General features: G+C 42.4%; 1 protein-coding gene across 1 annotated transcript in view; it reads right to left on the bottom strand.

The window, feature by feature from the left end:
* Positions 1–21,993, bottom strand: part of robo1 (roundabout, axon guidance receptor, homolog 1 (Drosophila)) — a 300,316-nt gene extending 278,323 nt beyond the window's left edge. The window contains 1 exon segment of the mRNA XM_037774440.1: positions 21,692–21,993. The gene's annotated coding sequence lies outside the window, so the exon portion shown is untranslated.
* Positions 21,994–22,196: the final 203 nt, after the last annotated feature.

The following is a 22,196-nucleotide window of genomic DNA, read 5'->3' as shown; positions in this document are numbered from 1 at the left end:
CACTCCTGACGCGGAAGTAAACGTTAAAAATAAATGAATTTATGGACAGTATGGAGATGAGTTACAATTACATTTACAGTCTCTCAACATACACATGATATGTGAGGATTTAGACATATGATCCAAACTTATCCTTTAATAGACATCTATGTATTAGTTGCTACACTGTTTTCCTTCTCTGTCTGTATGACTATTATAAAGTACTAACTTTTTTGTAAGTTGCCCATTTCTACTGTACTTTGCTGAATAGAGAAGAAAAAGTTTCTTTACTGGTTCTATACAACCAATATTGTATTTTTCTGCACTGCTAGTGCTCAACCACCCACAAGAGAGTCAAGAGTATTGTACAATTCAAGTTCAGTATCAACAACAAAGTTTGAGATCCTGGAGTTCAGCATTAATGTATGCCCCTACCTATTTCTACAAGAGTTGTGTAAAACACATATGCAGCAGTGGAGGGATCAAACAAAAGAGAGAGCACAGGGATTACACTCTATTTGATGAATCATTGGCTGTAGGTCACTAAGGTAGCACATGTATTCATCTCATGCCCCATATCACTTAATAAACCATTCTGTTGAGGCGCTAGATGCATTATTATTTCTATGGGCGAAGAACTGGGTTGTGCTAGCTATTTATAAATCCATAAGGTTGTGAATAGTAATTATTGGCTAATTTTCAACTACTCGTTTAATAAATTGGGTTGCACTATTAAAACTTAAAGTATGTCTTGGTTAGTAAAAATAACCTAGTAATGTGGAAATCAGTTGCTATAAAACATCTTTAACTATGTCACTGTAGCATCATAAGCTATAATATAACTGTTTTAGCACCAGAAGCTGTATTAAATGTGCCTCACAACCCTTTATAAATACATGTTTGAGAGTGAGAGAAACATATCTGATTTTGCATCCAAATCTTATCTGGTCATTTACTGTTTTACTGGTAATTTGAGGCATATTGTGTTATTTTATGGAAAGTCATTTAGTGGCACTTAACTAAATCCTTCCACCGTCTTTACCATTTGAGGCATATCCAGTTCAAATCTGTGATGTTGGATTTTTGTTGAGTTTGAGAGTGGAGCCTGCACACAGTATTTAACAGTTTCCTGTGGCTATGTTTCTGGCAGTTAGCAGGTGATACTTTTAACACTCATGTTATCACTATGCCAAGTTTAAACCTACAAACTGGTAGAACCGACTCCAGTGAGCTGGTCCAAAGTCACACAACAACATGTGGATGAGAGAGCAGTAGAAATAAGTTGTCTTGCAGCAGCATAGACACACATGCAAATCTCCTTAAGTGTGTGTTGTGCTATGTCAGCGTCATGTTATGATGGATAGTTCCTGTGCCTCTCAAGCACTCTGTTCTCTATGTCACCGTGGCTACTCCTTCCTCATAAAAATGCCAACACTGGATTAAGCATCTCACATTCACAGTACATTATGCCTCCTGACTTCATTACAATAAAAGGATTAACCTGCCTGGGATCTGTAAAGTGATGGGTAGGGAGGGTGTGCGGCATGTGGCTGAACTGTCCTTCCCCCTTAGTGTAGATCACATCTCTTATGCTCCTCCAAGTCATGCTACTTATCATCTACACTCCTGTGGGGGCCACGGTGCAGACTGTGGCAACACACCGGGACAAGAAACAAATGTGTAGCCATTAGGACGCCCTGCAGTTGACTTACATAACAGCATATGCTCCATCCATTCCACAGGGAAAGACCCAGCTTCACTGTCCCACTTTCTATTCATTGCTACTGTACAGTAGGCTGGTCACAAGAATCGTTTTTAATGGTAGCCACTATTTCAGAAGCAGTTTGGTGTGGCCTAGATGAGAGCTTTATATTCTGGGGAAGATGTTAAAATTGCTATAATTTAACAGGGGTAAAGGGTTTCTTCATCCCAAACTGGCAAAATGATGGAGATATGAGAAAAACCCAAATTAGAATAAATTAGAAGAGCCGAAAGCACTACAGCGTGACTGGGGAGATGGGCCTGGTCACACGCGGCGTCCCCGCAGTGATCCGTCTTCTCATGAATGTGATCTGTGATAAATTAAAAGCTGATTATTTCCTGGAGGGAGAAGCCAAGCGCTTGGCCCCCAGCCCCCCTCGCTGGCGGTGATGGATTAGTCCACTGTCTGCACTATGGACCTGTCCCCACTGACTGCACAGCCATGGACGCCATGGGCCTAAGTGCCTCCTATCAAGATCCCATCTCTGACAACTCTTAATTTATTTCAATAAATGCTCCGCCATCTTTTAAAAGGACAATTCCATTTTTCCATGAGACAGATGGATGGTTCTTTGATTTTTTTGAAGTGGTATTACCACAAATACATCCAGCCCTATTTAGCACTGATACACTATATAGACATATTTCTAAAAGCTGGGCAAAAGTCAGCTATTCCCATAAACAATAACAGTCAAGTCTATTGGCATTTATTAAACACCAAATCCAACTGTATTCCATCTGAGCAACCTGAGCTTATAGTTTCTCATGCCATCTCATGTCTCAGCCATAATATGCAGCATGAAGGACACAACAGACAGGCCGATCCCAGTGAGAAATGCCTCCCTATGAAACAGTATTATTGCAGTCAGAGAGCACTAGGCAGCTGTAGGTTCTGTGTCTGTGCACAGTCCATGAGCTTCAACGTAGCTGAGGTTTTTTACATTACGGTTCCATTCTCATGTGTCTGAACCATTTTCCCTGGGTCGGCATCATTTGGACGGCCTACAGCGCAATTTGTCTGCAGTCATCGAGTCTGCCTGAGCGGGAACAAAGGCGGTCAGCCTGGCCATTGTGTCCTTTTGTGTCCCATATGTCAGGAGTCTGTTGCACAAACAATGAAGCGACTGCAAAGAGCAACAACATTATCATTATCGGTTGCAGAATCGCTGTCATTATCCTGCCGCAATCATAACTCTAATTACAAAAGTTGCCTTGTAAGCAGGTAGATTATGCAATGTTAATTACCCGTGCACAATGCAGCGAGCACATGGTCAAATGCCACTCACTATTGTTGCCACCGCACAAAAGCAGCACACGTTTTAGTACCCTCCGCCATATGCAAAGCAACGCCGGGTCTCATGGCGGTTGGTTTAAGCCCTCATGGTACAATCACAGACCTCTTGTCATTAAAAAATTCTCATTAATAATAGTTGCAATGAATCACCCTTAAGTAGATTATCTGACATAAACCAATATGTCTGTGAGCGTAGTTTTAATTGATTGAACCTCATCCTATAAACTGGTCAATCTCATTACTCAATCTCATCAGATGAAGAACGCTGAGCTTGTAGGTATTTTTTCAAACCCTTGTGTTCTTTTTCAATCTCAGGGTACCATTTCTCTTGTTCCTGCATATAGACACTCCTTGGACCTTTTTCCTAACTTATTGGACTTCCAAATCTGATATGATCACTATAAAACAGGCACTAAAACATACTGAGAGTTTAATTTAACAATCTTTAGATAAAACTGATCAAAAGTGGACTTTGGCAGGCTAATAGGGATGTCACGAGAACCGATACTTTGGTACCAAGTCGATGCCAAAATGTGACGGTAATTGTTTTTTTTACAGTACCACAGGTACCAGGGATCAGGGCTGGAGACTAATGGCATCCCGGGGACAATAGAACATTTCCCTGATAATGCTACATTGTGAACAACAAATCCGTGTTGATATCGGCATGAGGAGAGCTAGTAACGTTAGCTGTCAGCAGCCGGTGGGCAGCACAGTCCTGCTCTGCTAAATAATGGAGCTAACAGCGAACATACGGAAGACAAAGACTGTATATTGCCAAGAAGCGAAAGTCAATTGTTCAATTGTCATATTCTACCAAAATGACCTGTGTTGAACAATAAAATATTATAAATATGATAAGCGTTTTCAATCCAAAATGGCGACAGTGGCAGTGACACCTGTCTCTTTGCTTCTATACTCTTTGCGGAAGTTGCATTGAGATTATTACATTTTTACATTATGATGCGTTCAAGCTCTGTTCAGACAAAATGGGTATTGGGTGAAGGTAAATTATAACGTTTACATGATGTGTTCAAATGTAATTGTCAAATGTTGTTTTTGGCAAGAAACTTGAGGCAGATCATCAGGGATTATTTGCAAAAATGTTACTGAAGTAGTGTGTGTTGAAGTACATGGGATTTATTGTTTGGTCTTTGTGTTTCACCGTGGTATCGCATTGGGTATCAAGAATCGTGGAATTTCATTGGCATTGGTATCGACTACTAAATGTCTGGTATCGTGGCATCCCTATAGGGTAATCATTGCACAAACCTCACATTTAATTTCAAGGATAATGATAATAATAATAACGATAAATAATAATAGATCTATCACGAGTTCAGTGCTAAATTCTTTAACATAAAAATGCAGCTATGATGTTTAAATTTGATGTTTTTGTTGCAATACACGGCATCAACACTTTCACAAACAGAAGTTAGACACAGGACGATTTTCCCTCAAGCACAGTGCAGCAGCCCTTTCGCATTAATCGCCATGAGGGTGCACTTTACCAACCCACTCTGGCAAATTAAATCCTCAGAATAATATCTCCATCATTGCTGTATTTCTGTGCTCTGACACAAGCATCTATCTGGCTTTGAAACGCAACGCAACGGAGCCTGCCAACTCGGCAAGACCTGAAACCGTGGGGCAATAAAAAGTGACATCAGCAATGGGAAAGTTAATAGTGTGTTTCAGATGCACTTTCTGGAGGACAGGAGTAGCAGAGGCTTCATTCACTGTAAGTGACAGGGGCTGGCAATCTCCCTCTGCCTCCCATATGCCCTTATGAATTTCAGCCTGTTCTCTGTAATAACTTATAAATAGGTGAGGCTTCCAGAGGGGCTTTTGTGACAGACTATAACGTCTGTCTGGCCATCCTCTGCATTTACAGACCGTGTTACAGATCATAGTAACAGCTTGTTTTGCTTATTCATCTATTCAATGTGATGTTTGATTGCAGCTGGAAGTTCCCTGGTGTTGCCTGATGTGTCACACTGGAGGTTGTGTAAGTGAGTTTTGACTTCACATGAGACTATTTCTAACTTTGAGGAGCTCATTTCGGCACAGCTGTCAGCCAATGCCTGGAGCTGAATAAACAGAATATAGAAACACGCAGACACACTGAAGACAACATGACTGCAGGCGTCTGTTTCAAATTGGGCCACAGACATATTTTCCTCCTAACATTTCCTCCACAGTCGTTTATAATCTGACACACCTCTTATTGCCTGTATAGTGATTTATACCGTCTCATTTTTTTGTCTTATAGTTGGCGTTTGATTGAGTTGAGCTTGACACCTCGACTTCATCTTCTTTTGAGCTCCAATTCTTTTATTACCATTACATACACAATATGTTTATTGTTCTCCTCTGTTCTTATTGTTGTTTGCTTTGTATTCATTTGTATTTTGTGCCTGTTCAGCACTTTGGTCAACTGTGGTTGTTTTTAAATGTTCTTTACAAAGAAAGCTTGACTTGACTTTACAGGTAAAGTTAATGTGGGATGTAAGGCATCTAATTCTGCAAGCAGAAGTAGAATAAAAGATAATTTACTCAACTTTCTACTACATACTATACACTCTGCTATAATACAACATTGTAATGCTATTCCTGCAATACAACTCTGGGCATGTATTTATCAAACCTGCTCTAGAGAGCCAGCCTTGGAGCAAAACCTTTCACTGAAAGTGAAGAATGAGACACGTTTATCAAGTAACTTACTCCTACTTACTGTGCAGCAAAGTGTAGGAGAAGTCGTTCTCAAGTTATCACATGATTAATCACATGCATGCTGAGAGCAGGAATAGCCAATCAGAAACAAGGATTTACCCTACATCTGCCCAGTGGTTCATACTTGAAAAACAGTTGGGCCCGGTCGGAGGACGCGGGGGAGACCGTAGCTTTGGTCTCCAGGACTGGAGTCTCTGCTGTACTCTGCTCCGCTGCCTGCCTGCCTTCAGCTGAAATATAGAGTGATATTGTGGTTTTAGCTGACGTGTGTCGTCTCACTGTTTTGAGCGATGCTCGTTCATGTCTATGTAGAGCGAGCACAAGCACAAGCACAAGCACAAGCACAAGAGCGAGTGCGAGCAACAGGACGCTGACTTTCGTTGACTTAACAGCCACAGGTGTCGCTGTTAACAAGTAATTTCTGATTCTTACATAGAGTCCCTTTAATAGAAAGTCTGTGTTACAAACTGTAGGTGTGAAGGATCTAATGAAAGGAGACTTTCCTGTCAAAAAGAACGACAATAATCAGTCATTTCAGCAAGTACCCCAAAACAACGTCTACGTTCGAATGACGAAGCCCGCTAGCAGCCGTAGTAATTATGACCGGAGTCAGGTGATGGTGTTATAGAGCGAGTAAGTCAGCGTAGGGAGCAGGTCGGGGTGGATGGTTGGGACAGCAAAACACCTTTAACACCATGACAACAAAGATCCCCTAACCTTAACAAAGTATGTATGTTAACCCTAACCCATGATCTTTCTCCAACCTTTGCAAAGTAAGTTTTTTCAACCTAAACCATGATCTTTCCTTAACCCTAACCAAGTCGTTTTTGTGCCTAAAACTAACCAAACCTTAACCACAGTGTTGTCAATTCATAATACACATTTTGTTTTCAACAGTTATTTGTAATGGGTTTTGAAGGCACAGACAACTGATGTTGTCTTGCCAATAGGGCGTAAGAAAATGCTTCTGTGTGGCATGGACAAATGATGTATTTGTTTTCATTTCATTTGGTAAAGTCATTGAATGAAAGATTCTATTGAGTTGCATTATGGGGAGTGTAGGAGCTTTTGAAGCTTGACTAATATAGACAAGTTCAGCTTCTGCTACTTTGAATTTGACCATTTTGTTTTTAATCTAATAAATAAGTCTCTTGTAAATTATGCAAGTGCATTACTAAACCACTGGAATACCCCTTTAACCTACTTTAGAGACCCGTGGAGCTCTGTTATTGTAAATGTTTTATTGTTAGTCAAAAGAAATTTGATAAATACTTTGTATTCTTAAACTTGCGAGTAGGAGTAAAAGTGAAAGATTTCAACTTTTATCTTTCACTTAAGTCCAAATTTTTCAGCCAAATACAGGCACTGGTCTCCAAAAACCCTTCTAGTGATACTGTGTATATCAGGAGATGGACTCGTTTAAATGAAAGCTGTTCAAGTGGTACAGTTCTTCCTTTCCCCTAGCAACGTTCAAACCACTGGCCCGACAACTCACAGTGGTAGACTTTCATGCTCCAGCAAACAGCAGACAAGGATCAAATGTGTGATATGAGACATGAAAACTATACAGGGATAAACAGCTGCAAAGATCGCCACAGAGCGGGAAAGAGAGAAAAAAAGTCAGGTAGATAATGAGAACACAGTGGGTTTGTACCGTCTCTGTGCTGACAGACAGGAGCACTGGTCCTGAACATGTACGTGGTTCAACAAGCCGCTGACACGGTGAGTCTTCTTCCTCGGGACTGTCGGGCCTTCAGCAGAGCACATCATCTCTCCATGAGGATTTCATCACATTAGCCTAAGCCGGGCGCGCAGATAGGAGCAGCAGCTATAGTGTATCATCCACAGGCAGACACACAATCGCCAATTAGAGCTATCACACACACTGTAATTAGCAAGACTGACTGATTTGAGCTTGTGTAAAATGTATTCATATTATCCAGATTACAAATAAGCACATTCATCTAATTAGCTCGCATAGCTCACAAGCTTAATTAAAGTTAATACATTATGATACCCCAAAATCCAGAGATTACAATGCTCCAAGGTTCTAGTTAATTAGAGTATTCACACATTGACAGGCAGGGATCACAGTTCCCTCAGCCAATTAAAAGTGAGGGTCAAAGTGGGCGAAAACTTTCTTCATCCTGTGTTTTTCTCATTTTCCTCTACGAGCATCTTATGTGAACGTGCTCAAGGTAACATTCTTCCTACTACTGAACACTCGTGTTCTTTTGCCAAAATATCCTTTCCCTCCTTCCAGTCTTTGTTGCATGAAATGATACTACGAGCCAAGTCATATTAGCAATTACAGAGCCTGTCACCCACACAGCTCCGCCTTAGTGATTGTTTACAGAACGCTTACAAAAAGGGCATTTTACAGATTCCTCCTGCTGTATTTATCTCGACTGTGGCAGGCGAACAGAGAGAATACTGAGCTGAATATTCATTGTATCGCAGAGGACTTTTACACTTCACAGAATTAACTTTGCACTCACATGCTCCACAAAGCAGCATTAACATAGAGTGGCTCATTACAGTATTGCATGGCTACCGGGCCAGTTTTGTTATTGGGGGGGGTATCTGAAAGAAAAGCACCCACGTTAATTTGTTGTCAGAATCTGGGTATAAATCAGGGAGAGCAGAACACAGCCTCCTGATGTTGCCCTTGTTACCGTGAGTCTCGTCCTCTCATGAGCGGGTAACGCCCACACTGTACCCAAAACAGAGACACGCATGCTTGCACACACACTGAAATCTCTACTGTGCTTTATAATTTGAGAGCGTGTGAGGACAGAGGCGTCAAAAGAATCACACTGTATCCCCCCCTCCATTAATAAGATATCAGGAGACAATTATGGTGCAGACAAAACCAAACATAGGGTTTCCAAGTTGCAAAACGTTTCCTTTTTGTTTGTGCATCTAAAAGAATAGTTTGACATGTTGGGGAAATGTTCACTAACTAATGCGTTCACTAACTATCTTGTATGTGACACCTTGTATGTTTAATCCATACAAAAACTGAGCCCTTTACACTTGGCTTAATGCCAATGTATCTCGTATCCAGATTGTATCTAGATATGATTACATTTACACCTGGTATTAATATGTATCTCCAGTGTCCACATTGAGATCTGATTGCTCTGTCTGAAAGGGCTGAGAGGAAAGCTGCATACGCACTGGCTTGCAGCTGAGCACTGCCGGAGAGGCGGTGTGTAATGCGCTGAACCATCAGCCTAAAAATGCCGCCGTTTAGGGGGAGAGGGCCGCAAACGTGACTTTGAGGTACGACTACACTCGCACACAGAGGGATGAGGAGAAGAGACGCTGAGCAGAGACCGAGCAGTGGCGGTGATGTCCTCCCGGTCACGGCGGTCCAGTGACCGGAGGAGCGCTGGGAGCGCGTTGCACACTCGACCGAAGCTGTGAACATTCACTGGTGATTACTACTGAAGTTTCGGAGCCCAAATAATGGTACTCAGGACAGCTGTAGCGCTGTATAACGTCTTTGTGCACACATAAGTTTAGATTTACATGGGTTTATGTGTCGGACTATTTCTTTGTTGGTGCAGTGATTTCCTGGTGTCGCAGTGACGACGACACCTCAGGAAGTTACTGTTTCTGGCCAAGCAATAGTAATGGTAATTCGATGGACTCGCATTGATATAGTGCCTTTCTCATCTTCCGACCACTCAAAGCACTTTACGCTACATGTCGATATTCACCCATTCACACACCCATTCTCACTGATGGCAGAGGCTGCCATATAAGGTGCTCCACATTCCAGTCTAATCATTCACACAACCTTCGGGAGCAATTTGGGATTCAGTATCTTGCCCAAGGACACTTCGAAAAGTGGACGACTGAGGATCAAACCGCTGATCTTCAGATTAGTGGATGACCCGCTCTATCTCTTGAGCCACAGCCAGTAGGAGGATTCTGTTACCATTGTACAGAGTTTTTATGCTAAGCTAAGCTAACCGTTTGCTGGCAGCAGGCTCACATTTACTTTACAGATACTGTACATGTGGTCAATCTTCTCATCCAACTCTCAGCAAGAAAGCAAAAAAGCCTTTTTCCCAAAAATGTCAAGCTATTCCTTTAAGAGGCTGTGACCTTATCTCTGTAACATCAGGATGTCTATATTTCTCTGGCCTTCCCTGACCCAGAAAGTGGCTCAGGAAGGAGGGCGATAGATGACAGACCAGTTGGAGAGTTTGTGTCAGAGTTTGAAAAATGGCGATTTACAGACAGAGGAGAGGACATGGTGTGGAGAGTTCCTGTCCTTCTATGTTATGGCTTGACTACTGATTTAGTGCTTTATTTATTCATTTTCTTCAGGAACAATGCACATTGATCAACATCGCTGTAAATGTGCCAGTGTTAGCAAAGTGGATGATTTTTAAATGTTCTCCCTTGGCCAGGTGTTAAATTATCCATTAAAATAACAAAAAAACAAATGTATGATTTTACAAAACAGGAAAACATGAGCAGCTACAAAAAGGATAAAACTGTAAAGAGTAAGACAGGCGATATGCACGGTAGAAAACACTACTGGAAACAAGCAGTGTAAGCAGTTACAACATCAGGCCTGTTTGTCATGTGGCCATGTCTTTTTAACACCACACTGTCATTTTCCAAGCTGAATGTGGGAAAACAGTGAATATTTATCCTATAATACTGTCGACAGTTATAACTACTTTTTTAAACCCTCTAAAGGCCTATTTAAAACATAGTTTCCAAGGTACCTGATGTTTGAAACTAACTGAAATATAGAATCTTCACCGACAACATCTGTCTATTTGAATACAATGAAATGCTCGTAATACCATGGCAACGCTCAAATTATAGATGTTCTTTACTGAGTACTTTGAATATCATCACGGAAGGAGGTCTAGCATGATCCTAATATTTATTGTATATATATAATTAGATTTTTTTTTTTTTTTTTTTAAATGTGCCACCAGGTGACACAAAACAGATCGTCATCTTTAACACAGAGCTAGTTTATACTGCAGTGACAATTCTAGCCAGCGGATATGATGCAAGCTAGCATTACTCTTGGAGACAGATATTCAGAAATACTCAACAAGTGAGCAACACACTGTCCTGTGGATGGAATGGTCAGTGAATATTAGGCTACATGTAGGGCTTTACTAAAAGGTTAGGAGATCAGAGATTGAGACGAGTTGGGTGGAGCATTGTTTCATTTCAGTTGCAAGTTAAGGAAAATCTTCTCCTCAGTGCTGCCTTCGACACCATCAGTGACTCGATCCTCCTCAGCCGCCTTGAGTCCTCCCTCAGTATCACTGGCACTATAACACAGTCCCAGTCTCTCAAGGTTTCCCCCAAGACTCGGTGCTCGGCCCCCTCCTCTTCATCCTCCACATGCTTTCCCTTGGTCACATCTTGGCTCCCCATTCAACAAAGAATCCAGTTCACCCCCCCGCCCCTTCTTCCTCTGTCACTGTTGTAAAAGACAAGATGATGTGAGTTAGCGAGTAAAGAAATAACTCATAATTGATTTATGCTAAACAGAGTTCCAGCAAATGTTTATGCCGATCAGAAGATGCTGATGGGAAAGGTTGTGTGAAAACAGCTTCTAAACAAAGCTGTTTCCTAAATTGAAGAGGTGTTTATGCATTATAAGAAGATCAGCAGCACAACATTGCCATATTTGCAAGTGAAATGACACTCGTTTGGGGATGGAGATATTAACTTCATTGACACTGACAACTCAGCAAAACTTGAATAGACAAAGTGAATATTTAACAATTTCTAGAGATGAAAGTTGACAGGAGCTGTGACACATTCACATCATGTGGAATGGAATGATGGAAAAGATACGCATGATTTAAGGCAACCAACAACTAAAGACACCATGTTACTAAAAATAAATGTAATTTACACACTGAATGAAAAGTCAGTGTTAAGCTCTTGTTGTATGATGTGTATAAATTAGATTTTACCTTGAATAATGGATGCTTTCATACCACCGCAGAGTTGGATTTATTGCTTTCAATATGATGTTTGTTTTTTTTGTTATTTTATAGCAAAGTCCTGCTCAGTTTGTTCATGATCAGTTTACCTGCAGTTGGAGCAATTCAACAGACATGAAAATCTTTTGAAGAAACTTAAATGTTATTTTTTAAATTAAGGTAGCTAAAATTAACATTTATTTCCATAAATGGATTGTCCATAAAGAAAAACCCTACTTAGTTTATTGGGGCTGGGACGATCCATCTATCTCCCGATTCGATACTATCACGATACTTAGGTGCCGATTCGATATGTATTGTGAGTCAATATGAAGATTTATTGTGATTTTTGTTAACTTTTTAACACTGGACCAACACTTCTAGGGACTTAAAATAAAATATCTAAATTAATACCGTAAAAATGTTTGATCTCCAGCGTGTCCAGAAGTCAAATATATCAGTCATTGTCAGGCATTATTTATAAAAACAATTCCAGCAACCCAAAAGCTCCGTTCTCTTTATCCATCCATGGTCAGCTCCATCAGGGCCGTTTGAATGCATTTAACATAAATGTCAGTATATGGGTGTTCTACAGTTGTAGCATCAGCCGATTTGTCCACGGAGACGAGAGTGACGACCGGCTCCACCGCCACGTTACCACCATACGATAACGTTTCCTGTCCGTGACAGAGTTAGTATGCAGCTTTAGCCGTGATGTCTAGCTCTGCTTTTCCTGCAATGTGTGAAACCCAAAGTGTTTCCATCCTTTACTGGATGTGTAGTGTTTACCACGCTGGATTTAAAATGGGAGGGTGCAGGTCGTATGCACGTGGACCCTTCGCCGTTTTCTACTTTCCCATTTCGGTTCGCTGTGGTTTGTTTTGGTTGACGGATACAGAACGGATATGACATCATGTTACTCTGACAACAACAATAAAAGCGGTAACTCCCTTCTACCTCCGCCTAGAGTCAAATGAAGCAAATATATTGATTCTGACATTAAAAAATGGATTTAAAAATCGTAAAAACAGCAAAAAAAAATGGCGATACATAGGTGAATCGATTTTTTTTCCCACCGCTATAGTTTATCCATCATGTGTACTAATTTCTTGTTCATTTTGATGGCTTCCACAACACAAAACAAAAAGAAAGCCAAAATAATCCAACAAGATTTACACGAGTGATCCTGTTCACTCACATACACCGACATGAAGGAGCACATGTGCACACAGACAAACACAGACACAAAAACTAGCAGACAGGCTCAGAGGGTATTCCTGTCTCCTGCACCCTGATGTAGATGGATGCCCCTGGCTGCTGATCCTGAATCTACATTAGGTCATTACAATAAGCAGCGTGGCCCAACCAAGCCCGCAAAGTGGAGGGAGCGGAGAAGCTTGGGAGGAGAACAACTCTCCCGGCCCTGTGGGGAAACAACCTTGACACAGTCATCTGTCTTAGTTACAAAGGAGTTAGACCTACTGACACACACACAGAGTAGCCGGGCCAGCCCCTGCAATCTCTGCTATGTTGTTATGATACTGCATTAAAGGAACTAATAGAGTGCATCTGAAAATATTGAAAATATCACAAGAAGCAAAAGAGGTTTGGCTGGAAATAATGGATGACAAAAGTATTAGGGTGTTGGGGGTTCTTGGTCAGCTGCTGGCAAGGGTGCAGCAAGGTTAGATATAACTTCTGACCCCGTCAGGTGAGGGGAATATGGGGAGGTTGAGGGTGGACCAGGTCACGATGGAGAGACACACCGATATGAGAAGTCTAGGAGGAGGGAGGAGGGAGGAGAAAAGGCGGGACAAGGGCGTCACTGCGGTGAGCTCTCACTCAGTCACCCCGGGGCTGGCTGTGTTTACGGAGCTGTCAGTCACGTGGGGGGGCCTCTCCCAGGGGACACGGGCCACCAAGGCGATGAGAAAATAATAGCTCCTTCTGTCAGAGCTTCGGGGGACAGGGGTCTGATGGACACCACTGGGAATTGGAACCAGCCTCCGGGACACATTCCGTCCAACACTTAAACACTGGCAGGATAGACACTCGCACTGGATGAGGAAAAACACGCCAGTATCGCCAATAATATCAATATCCATGCTAAGAACCCTCAATATTTATGGTGTCTTTGTGTGTCTTGAGATGTTGAGATGTATGTCGTAAAGGAGATCAAGTTTTAAAAAGCCTTTGTCCTTGGCAGTATAAGCTATCTGTAGAAGGTCTTTGTTTTTGTGTGATCATGTAGCCGTCCAAGGACTTTTTTGGAATGCTAAACGACAAAACACTCACGAGTCCTCTCAATAATTGGATATTTGCTCATTGTTCGTCTCCTGGGTGTGATTTTAAGACAGTATAGCTTGTCAACGCAATGTCAGCCAACTCTCAATTCAGAAACGGCCAAGCATCCTTGAATGCATCAACAAAGACAGTTTTCAAAGTGCTTGCAATTCGACGTAAGAATCAGTAATGCCACACGGGCGAAAAATGTGATTGATTACCCATCTCAGAATATTTCTGCAAGTTAATCTTCATATTGCAGTGAAAGGAATGACGATCAATGGCTGCCTGGCAGGAAGGAGATCAATCTAAAAAATTGCGCTAGCTTTTGGAAGACAATCATGTGTGAAGTTTGCACAGTTTCTAATAAATAGGACAAAACAACTGGTTTGCTTCTGAAAGCAAACAGTGCCAGACTTGACGTGAGGCAGACTTGCCCTTAACTCCACGTACTGTAAGTGTTGCAGTGTAAACAGTCGCGCTGTATAAAAGAGCTTCACTATGGCCCTTGGCGATGAGCTGCATTGGAAACCACTGCTCCATCCATAAAATCTGACTTTAAATCAGGCTGAACCACCATTATAAGGGTTGAAAGATAGCCTAGCGGAGCTCATCATTAGTACAAATACTCAGAAATCATGGGGTAGCATCTGTTTTCTGCACATCCGCCCACATCAATGCTAAGAGCAGTAGGCCTCGGGGAAGGAGGGGGGGCAGAGGGTTATTCCCCTGTCCCTTACCATGAATAACAATCTCCACCTCCAACGTAATTAAAGGGGACAAACGATGTCCACGGGGCCACGCCAGCCCATCATTAAGCAAAGCAACTCTTGCACAGAGAAAGTGTACACACACACACACACACACACAAGGAGAAATGGGCTCTTCACACACCAGTCCAGGAAACATAATGGCCATTGATTTGGAGTGGACCGGGAGAGAGCACATTTCACTATATCTATTACACAGATTAATACATGTATCTTTTTATCTACCTGGCTCAATGCGAGCGCTGCACATTTCATGCTTTGTTCTCAGCCGCCTCAAAGGGGACATCTACTGCCTTTGCCTTCGGGAGCCTTAGACAGGATGATGTGCTCCTTTATTGGTGACCTGGTCTCTGTTGTGGGTTACCACTGATCCCACAGACTGCATACACTTTACAGGACACACAAAGACTCGCATAGGCAAACGAAAGTAGATGCACATACAAATTAATGTGCACACATACACAGAAAACATTTGACTTTGTTACAAAAAAAGAGCAGCGCAGACATCTGAGACACAGACAGACAATACACACCAGCCAACTGTGTACTCTTCCTCGTCCCATTTGGAATTGGGTATTGACATCAAACATTGATTCTCTGCTGAGCATGCACAAACTTTGCCACTATGTTTAAAGAAACTGCATGAGACAAACAAGAGCATGCAAATAACAGCCTGCATCCTAAATCTGAGCTACCGTGGACACACTGCACAAGTGTGACCTTGCCGTTTTGTGTTCTTGATGGATTACTTATCCAGTCTGGTCACTGTGTCGCACCATGAAAGGCACATTATTCATGATGTGCTCCATGTTACAGGTAACATGGAGCACATGTCAAGACTGGAAATGGAGGGACTCTCAAGTAAAATAACTAGAGTAGTCATCTAGGGATCAGTGATATCCAAAGAACTTGAAAGGGAGAAGGTAGAGCTGGAGGAGGAGGAGACAGAGGGAGAAAAAGACTAACGGGGAGGACGCTGCTTTGCAAAGAAAAATGTGGTCCTCAGTAGCCCTTTGCTGCCTCATTCCCACATTTCAAACTGCCTCCAAGTACAGGACGGTCCCAAATCAAAAGACACTTTAAAAACCTGGAGAATGAAAAACACCCCAAGTACAGCTCAGTGCCTCCCACTGGGATCCAAGCTGTTTTATGACTTTAAAAACCTGTTAAATAATGCAGCACCTAACAGCAACAACAAACACCAAATAATAGACCGCAGACATCCCACCAAACGCTGGGGGGGGGGGGGGGGGGGGGGGGGGGGGGGGGGGGGGGGGTCTACCTGCTGATGTATAGGAGATGCCCTGACTGTAATATAGAGCTACCAGCAAAGCAAGTTGGGGATGGAGAAAAAATATTCAAGATATGGGACAAAGCGGTGCATGAAATTTAATCGTGATACTGCACCTATTGTGATGTTTTGATTTATGGTGCGCATGTAATTTGCGCACAAAATTAACAACAAATTATTATTATAGTCAAAGTTAATGTGATAATAACGTGTTAACGCATATTCGTTTTAATGCCACTAATTTCTTTAACACATTAACGCAATTTGCGATTGCTACAGTTGTAGCGGGCTCAGTTTTAAAGCTAGTATGAAGATACTGGTATTATGAAACTAGAAAACCTGATGAATCCATCGGTACCAACCATGACAGCTTGGCGCCAAGGACGTTAAAACACTCCAAACTTGCGCTAAATTTTGGCGAGAAAGGGGTGAAAGGGGTCCCATGACCTCTGACCTCCAGATCAGTGAATGAAAATGGGTTCTATGGGTACCCACGAGTCTCCCCTTTACAGACAAGCCCACTTTCTGATAATCACATGCGGTTTGGGGCAAGTCATAGTCAAGTCAGCACACTGACACACTGACAGCTGTTGTTGCCTGTTGGGCTGCAGTTTGCAGTTTGATAAGAGTATTAAATACTTGTCAAATCTTCCTTTAATGTTCATTTTTTATCTGTGGACAATCATGCAAATAATCATGACTAAATATTTGTATCGATTGACAGCCCTTCAACAAACACATTTCATATATTTCATATTAAAGATGAACTGAAACTTGATTGTGAGAAAATCTAAACTATGACGATACTGAAGCTGTAGTGCACTTTTTTTTCATTTTCCAGAAGAGGATAAAAGCGTCTAAGCTTCAGGCATTTGACTGATATTTGCTAGGAGACGCCATAGCTCTGTATAGTCTACGAGTGTTCATACAAGAAGTTTTATTTTTTTCCATTTTATAACAGCATGTAGCTGGCAAGCTACGCTAACTAGCTTCCACTCGGAAAACGGAAATGAGTGGAAGCTAGATAGCTTAGCTTTCTTACATTAGCATTGATTCCCACTGAACAGACAGCAAACAGTAGTCCTCTTTGACCTCAGCAACATGTTACTCTGTGATTTGAATCAGGACACAGAGGAACCATTTAGCACCAATTAAATGATGAATGCTATTGTAGGGGGCCCTATCACAGAAGAAAACTTCATTTTCATCTTTTTGTTGATTACAATTTTTAACTTCAGTTTGACTTCAACCTTTGACATAATCTGAAACTAAAAACCTCTTATGTGCCGCCCAGCATCTTGAGGTCAAAAGTGAACAACGAAGCGTTTTTGCATCCGCAGAAAGAATGGTTTTTGATTTACATTTGTGTGGGAGGTTTTCAGCGCAAGTAAGCCTTGTTCCTGCTGAGGCAGCTCACAGGCCAGCAGCTTATCGCCCGATGCAAGGGCATGAAGCGGCTTACAGCAGGTGTACAACACCAGCCCCTGGATAGGACAGCAGTCTATCACAAAGGCTTACTCCCAATACATTCTCTTTAATGCTAAGTGGCAGGAGGCAGCTAAGAATTGGCTCCCTTTTTTAATGTATTTTGTATATTTGTTACAGCAAGGCGTGGGACTGAGCGTCTCAGTGCCGACTGCTATACTGATCAAGATCGTGCTTTATATGGGTTATATTACTGTGAGTTGTGGAGCAGTAAATGCGCAGTTATCCCGAGACAAATCATAGAGTACGGTCTCGGACACATTTTCTATCGCTTCCATTTCACACTTTATGGAGCTGTACATCTGTATGACATTACAGATTTGGGGAGAGAGCAAATTCCTCTTCCGTGACAGCATGTTCGTACGGTTAATACAAACCAAACTGGAATATCTGACAGTTGAAAATCAGTGATAGACCTCGTTAAAAAAACAAAAGCCATATCAGTAGTTTGAGATCTGTTTCTGCCATGACCAGAACTAGCAAGTTTCAATTGAAAGTGAGTGATACATGAGCTATTTGCAAGCTACTTGTGCATGCACACACACATACAGAGAATATTATGATGATTTTTTGTAGAGTAATCTTCCAGGTACTTAACAGCATTAATCTCCATGTGGTGCTGCAGATTGTCTGTTTGATTTACACAACACTGAATCTCCTTGAGAGGCAACCGATGATATCCTAATCCACGCCTTTGATCAGCATCTCCTCTGTCCCATTTCCCACCCTCCTCTACTCCTCCACTGCATTCACCCTCTTCTCCTTGCCCCTGTTTTTGTTGTTGATGATGAAGTCTGTTATTCTTAACTAACAGCATATTATTCTGCGCATTCAAGAGTCTTTGATTCAGTGACTTCCATTTGTCATGCTGCAAAGTGGAAACATGATGATGTTAAAGAAATAATTCAATTATGTGCATGAGGAATAATTGATGAATTAAAATAAAAATTACAGTTGGGCCTTCCATCGCCTCGTGACATACAGTAAAAAGTAATTAAAAATTGTTATCCACCTCCAGTGTGTCCCCACCTGCAGTTGAATGACAAAATCCGACCAGCAAACATACCCTAACTCCCTCTAGACATGACTAATTGACTTGCCACCGTGGGTGACTGACATGCCATCCAGAGGGCACCATAATGACCGTGTCATGAAGGAATGATGAGACCTGCCGACAGCTAGCAGCGCTCGACCTTTTGCATGTGAGGTCGGGTGTCAGAGGGAACAGGATCTCCCCGTTGTTGGACCCGAAGCCTCGGGGCTCTGTTGGGGATGAGCCACAGACGACGGGGGAGCCGGAGCCTTTCAATCACGCAACCTTGCAGGACAGTGATTTCATTCGGCGTAGCGTCGGAATGAAAAATAAAAACAATAAAACAGAAATCAATCGTCGGCAGCTTCGGGGCATTTAAACATCTTCAGGGTGGAGGGGAAGATGGAGGAGAGTGATGGTAACTTCCTCTATCATTTTCACCTAACAAAGGGTTATTACTGTGTTTTCTGTTTCTATAGCAGCAATGTTTTCTGTACTAGAAATAGAGTGCAGGGTCAAAGGATTCTTTGGGTAGCTTTAGATCGTCTCTACCAGTGAAACAGGAAATGTGATTGCAAACACAATCAGAATTCTGCGATGCAGTTCTTAGGGGATTTGTCAAAGAAAAGTCTGTGTGCCTTTCAAAGAATCTTTATTCACACATTAGTTAGTGTTGTTGGTTTTGCTCACTGGGTATTAATGTCTTATTCATTTTCTGCCTCCTGTCTTATTTCCAAATACCACTAATCCTGTTAGATGAAATCTATTAATGTTCTGCTTTGGCTGCCACACACTGAATTCCAAGTGTGCCCATAAGCCCCAAACTTGCCATGAAGGCATATCTGGCCCGCCTCTCTGGATTAGAGAGATTTAGCCAGGCAACCAGAGACGTGTGACCAGCGGTTCACAGTGGGGAAAAGTCACCCATTCCTCAAACAAAAGAAAGCATAAGCTGCAAATAAAGTGATTTTCATTTCTGCTATTACTCCTCATGAATATGCCCCTAATTTCTCATTCAGTTCTGTTTTGTATCTGATCTCAGTTTTTAGATTTAATTAGTGCTTTTTTGATTCAGTGTGATGCGTCACATTCAGGATGTCATGACAAGGAAAATGATAACATACTAATGTGTAGACCATGATGTGCAGTGAAAAGGAAAAGATAACACTGCACCAAAGCCAAATGGAATTCTTCAAAAAAAAATTATCTTTGTAATGTAACAAATGGAGAACAATCCCAAAACAATAAGTGATAACTTGATGGAATTATGGTAAAACAGCTGGAAGAGACTTTTAGACTTGCATTAGGAATATCTAATCTCATTATTGTCAATAATAATTTATGGTTTGACATTAAAAAAGAAGTGAAGTGAAGCTCCAGAAGTAAGTCCACACAATGCTTACTTGAAGCAAAGCAAAGTTCCCCCTGCTAAATCGGCAGAAACGGAGGCTGTGAGTGAAAGTGAAAGCAGAGCATTGATTGGAAAATCCACCCAACCCCCACATCCCCCCCATCTCTTCCATCACTGCAACTGAAGGAGCAACAAGATAAAACAAGAAAAGGCTCTTCAGTTCTCTAGGAAAGTGAATCAATCTGGAAAGTAGCACAGTGGCAAACTGAAGCCAAGGCCGGTAGGACTCACACAGTATCACACGGTATCATACAGAGACACAGAGACACAGAGACACAGGGCTGACTACATCACAGTCTGGAGCTGGAAGAGAGAAGATGAAGCAATGCCACAGCAGCAGCAGCAGTAGCAGCAGCGTGGAGCGACAGCACTCCACCTGTCCACAGAAATCCTCACAGCCATGTTGTAAATCTCAGAGAAGGATTAGTAATACTGGCAATCCCAGAGAGGAGGCTGCTCCCAGTGGGTGACAGGGACCGACACACAGCACCCTTCACACCTGACGGATCTCTGACAACACACGTCAAAGTCTTCTTTGGTTCGCAAAGGGAAAGTTATGGATAATATAAAATACATAGACATGCAGAATGTTTCACTATTGTGTGCAAAGTATATGTCAGACTAATAAGTAACACTAGTAGTCCCTTGAATATAATTCATAATGACTAATAATATCTGAAATGTTATTGTTAGCTGTAAATGACAGAGAGATACAGCTTTTTGCTGGCTTTTCACTAAAGAGACTCTGGCTTTTGTAATTCCTTGTGTGCTCATTCAAACTGTATTGATTCATCGTCCCTGTCTGCCCAGTGTGATCCCCACTGAGAGACTGCTCTCAGTGCTGCAACACAGAGCATCCCCCCTCACAAACCGTGCACAAACCGTGCATCATTCATTGCCTGTAGGCTGATGGATGAAGCAGCCTGGTAGCGTTTAGCCTTTCAATCAGAATTGTCTTCAAAGCATGTACAGTATACACCTTCTTATTCTCATCGTTCCTACCTCTTTACAAGCCATGTGGCCAGTCAGGAAACTTTCAGCACCACCGAGAGGGGGACAGCTCCTTCAGAGAGCACGAGCCTGCTGTCAGACAGACAGTAAGTCAGTCAGTCAGTCAGACAGACAGACAGTCAGACAGTCAGTCAGTCAGTCAGACAGACAGACAGACAGTCAGACAGTCAGTCAGTCACACAATCAGTCAGACAGACAGACAATCAGTCAGACAATCAGTCAGTCAGTCAGTCAGTCAGACAGACAGACAGACAGTCAGTCAGTTAATCAGTCAGACAGACAGTCAGACAGACAATCAGTCAGTCAGTCAGACAGACAGTGAGACAGTCAGTCAGTCAGTCAGTCAACAGGCTGCTCTGACAGGTAACAGCTCACCTGTCAAATCCCCACACAGCACGACAGGAGCTGTGGAAGGAGCGCCTGTTTTCACGGCACCATTCTATGATGTGTTCTCAAGCAGATTTGCTGTAGAAGTGTCGTGTCTTGTCTCGTGCGCTATGAAGACGCACGTCCCCGGATTAGAGATGTGAGAAGAACTGCAGCCGAGTCTTTCTGAGTCACACAGACAAACACCGCACAGCTGCAGAAAGAGCAACGCGCACCATTTCCCCCCAAACTGCTGCGCCAGTCGCAGCTTTCTGTCCACACACGCGTGAACTTACCCTCTCCAAAACGATGCGAAGCCTGCTGCGCGTGTGTGCCTTAAAAGCAGAAGTGATCCATACCGGCGAGTCCGTCAAACTTTTCTTCGTTGTGGAGAAGGAAAACGGTGGAGATGGACCAGCCTCCAACTAGTGATGGAGCGACTCGGACTGGACACCAGTCATCCTCTTTATTATCTAGAAACAAAGCACTGGGAACTCGGAGCAAAGCAGTGTCCTTTGATAAAGCTTATCCTTCAGGGTGGAACACAATATCCCGTGCCTGTGTGTAGTGCAGTTAGTGCAGCGGTGGAGAGGCAGCGCATCCAGATGTGTCCATGCTGGTTGTCCTCCTGCAGCGAGCAGCCTCAGCCTCCCCGGGTCCTAAAGCTGCGCTCAACCAATGACACCACCGGCAGTAGATCTGCCTCTGTGCCTGTCACGCTGGAGCCACGCAGCCTCTAAATGACAGTGCATGTGTCCCAAACACTGGAACGAAAATCAAATTAACTCAAGACATTTTTTT

This window comes from Sebastes umbrosus, chromosome 7, assembly GCF_015220745.1.
Source record: "Sebastes umbrosus isolate fSebUmb1 chromosome 7, fSebUmb1.pri, whole genome shotgun sequence".
Classification (NCBI taxonomy): domain Eukaryota; kingdom Metazoa; phylum Chordata; class Actinopteri; order Perciformes; family Sebastidae; genus Sebastes; species Sebastes umbrosus.
This window is presented reverse-complemented; position numbering and strand designations above follow the sequence as displayed.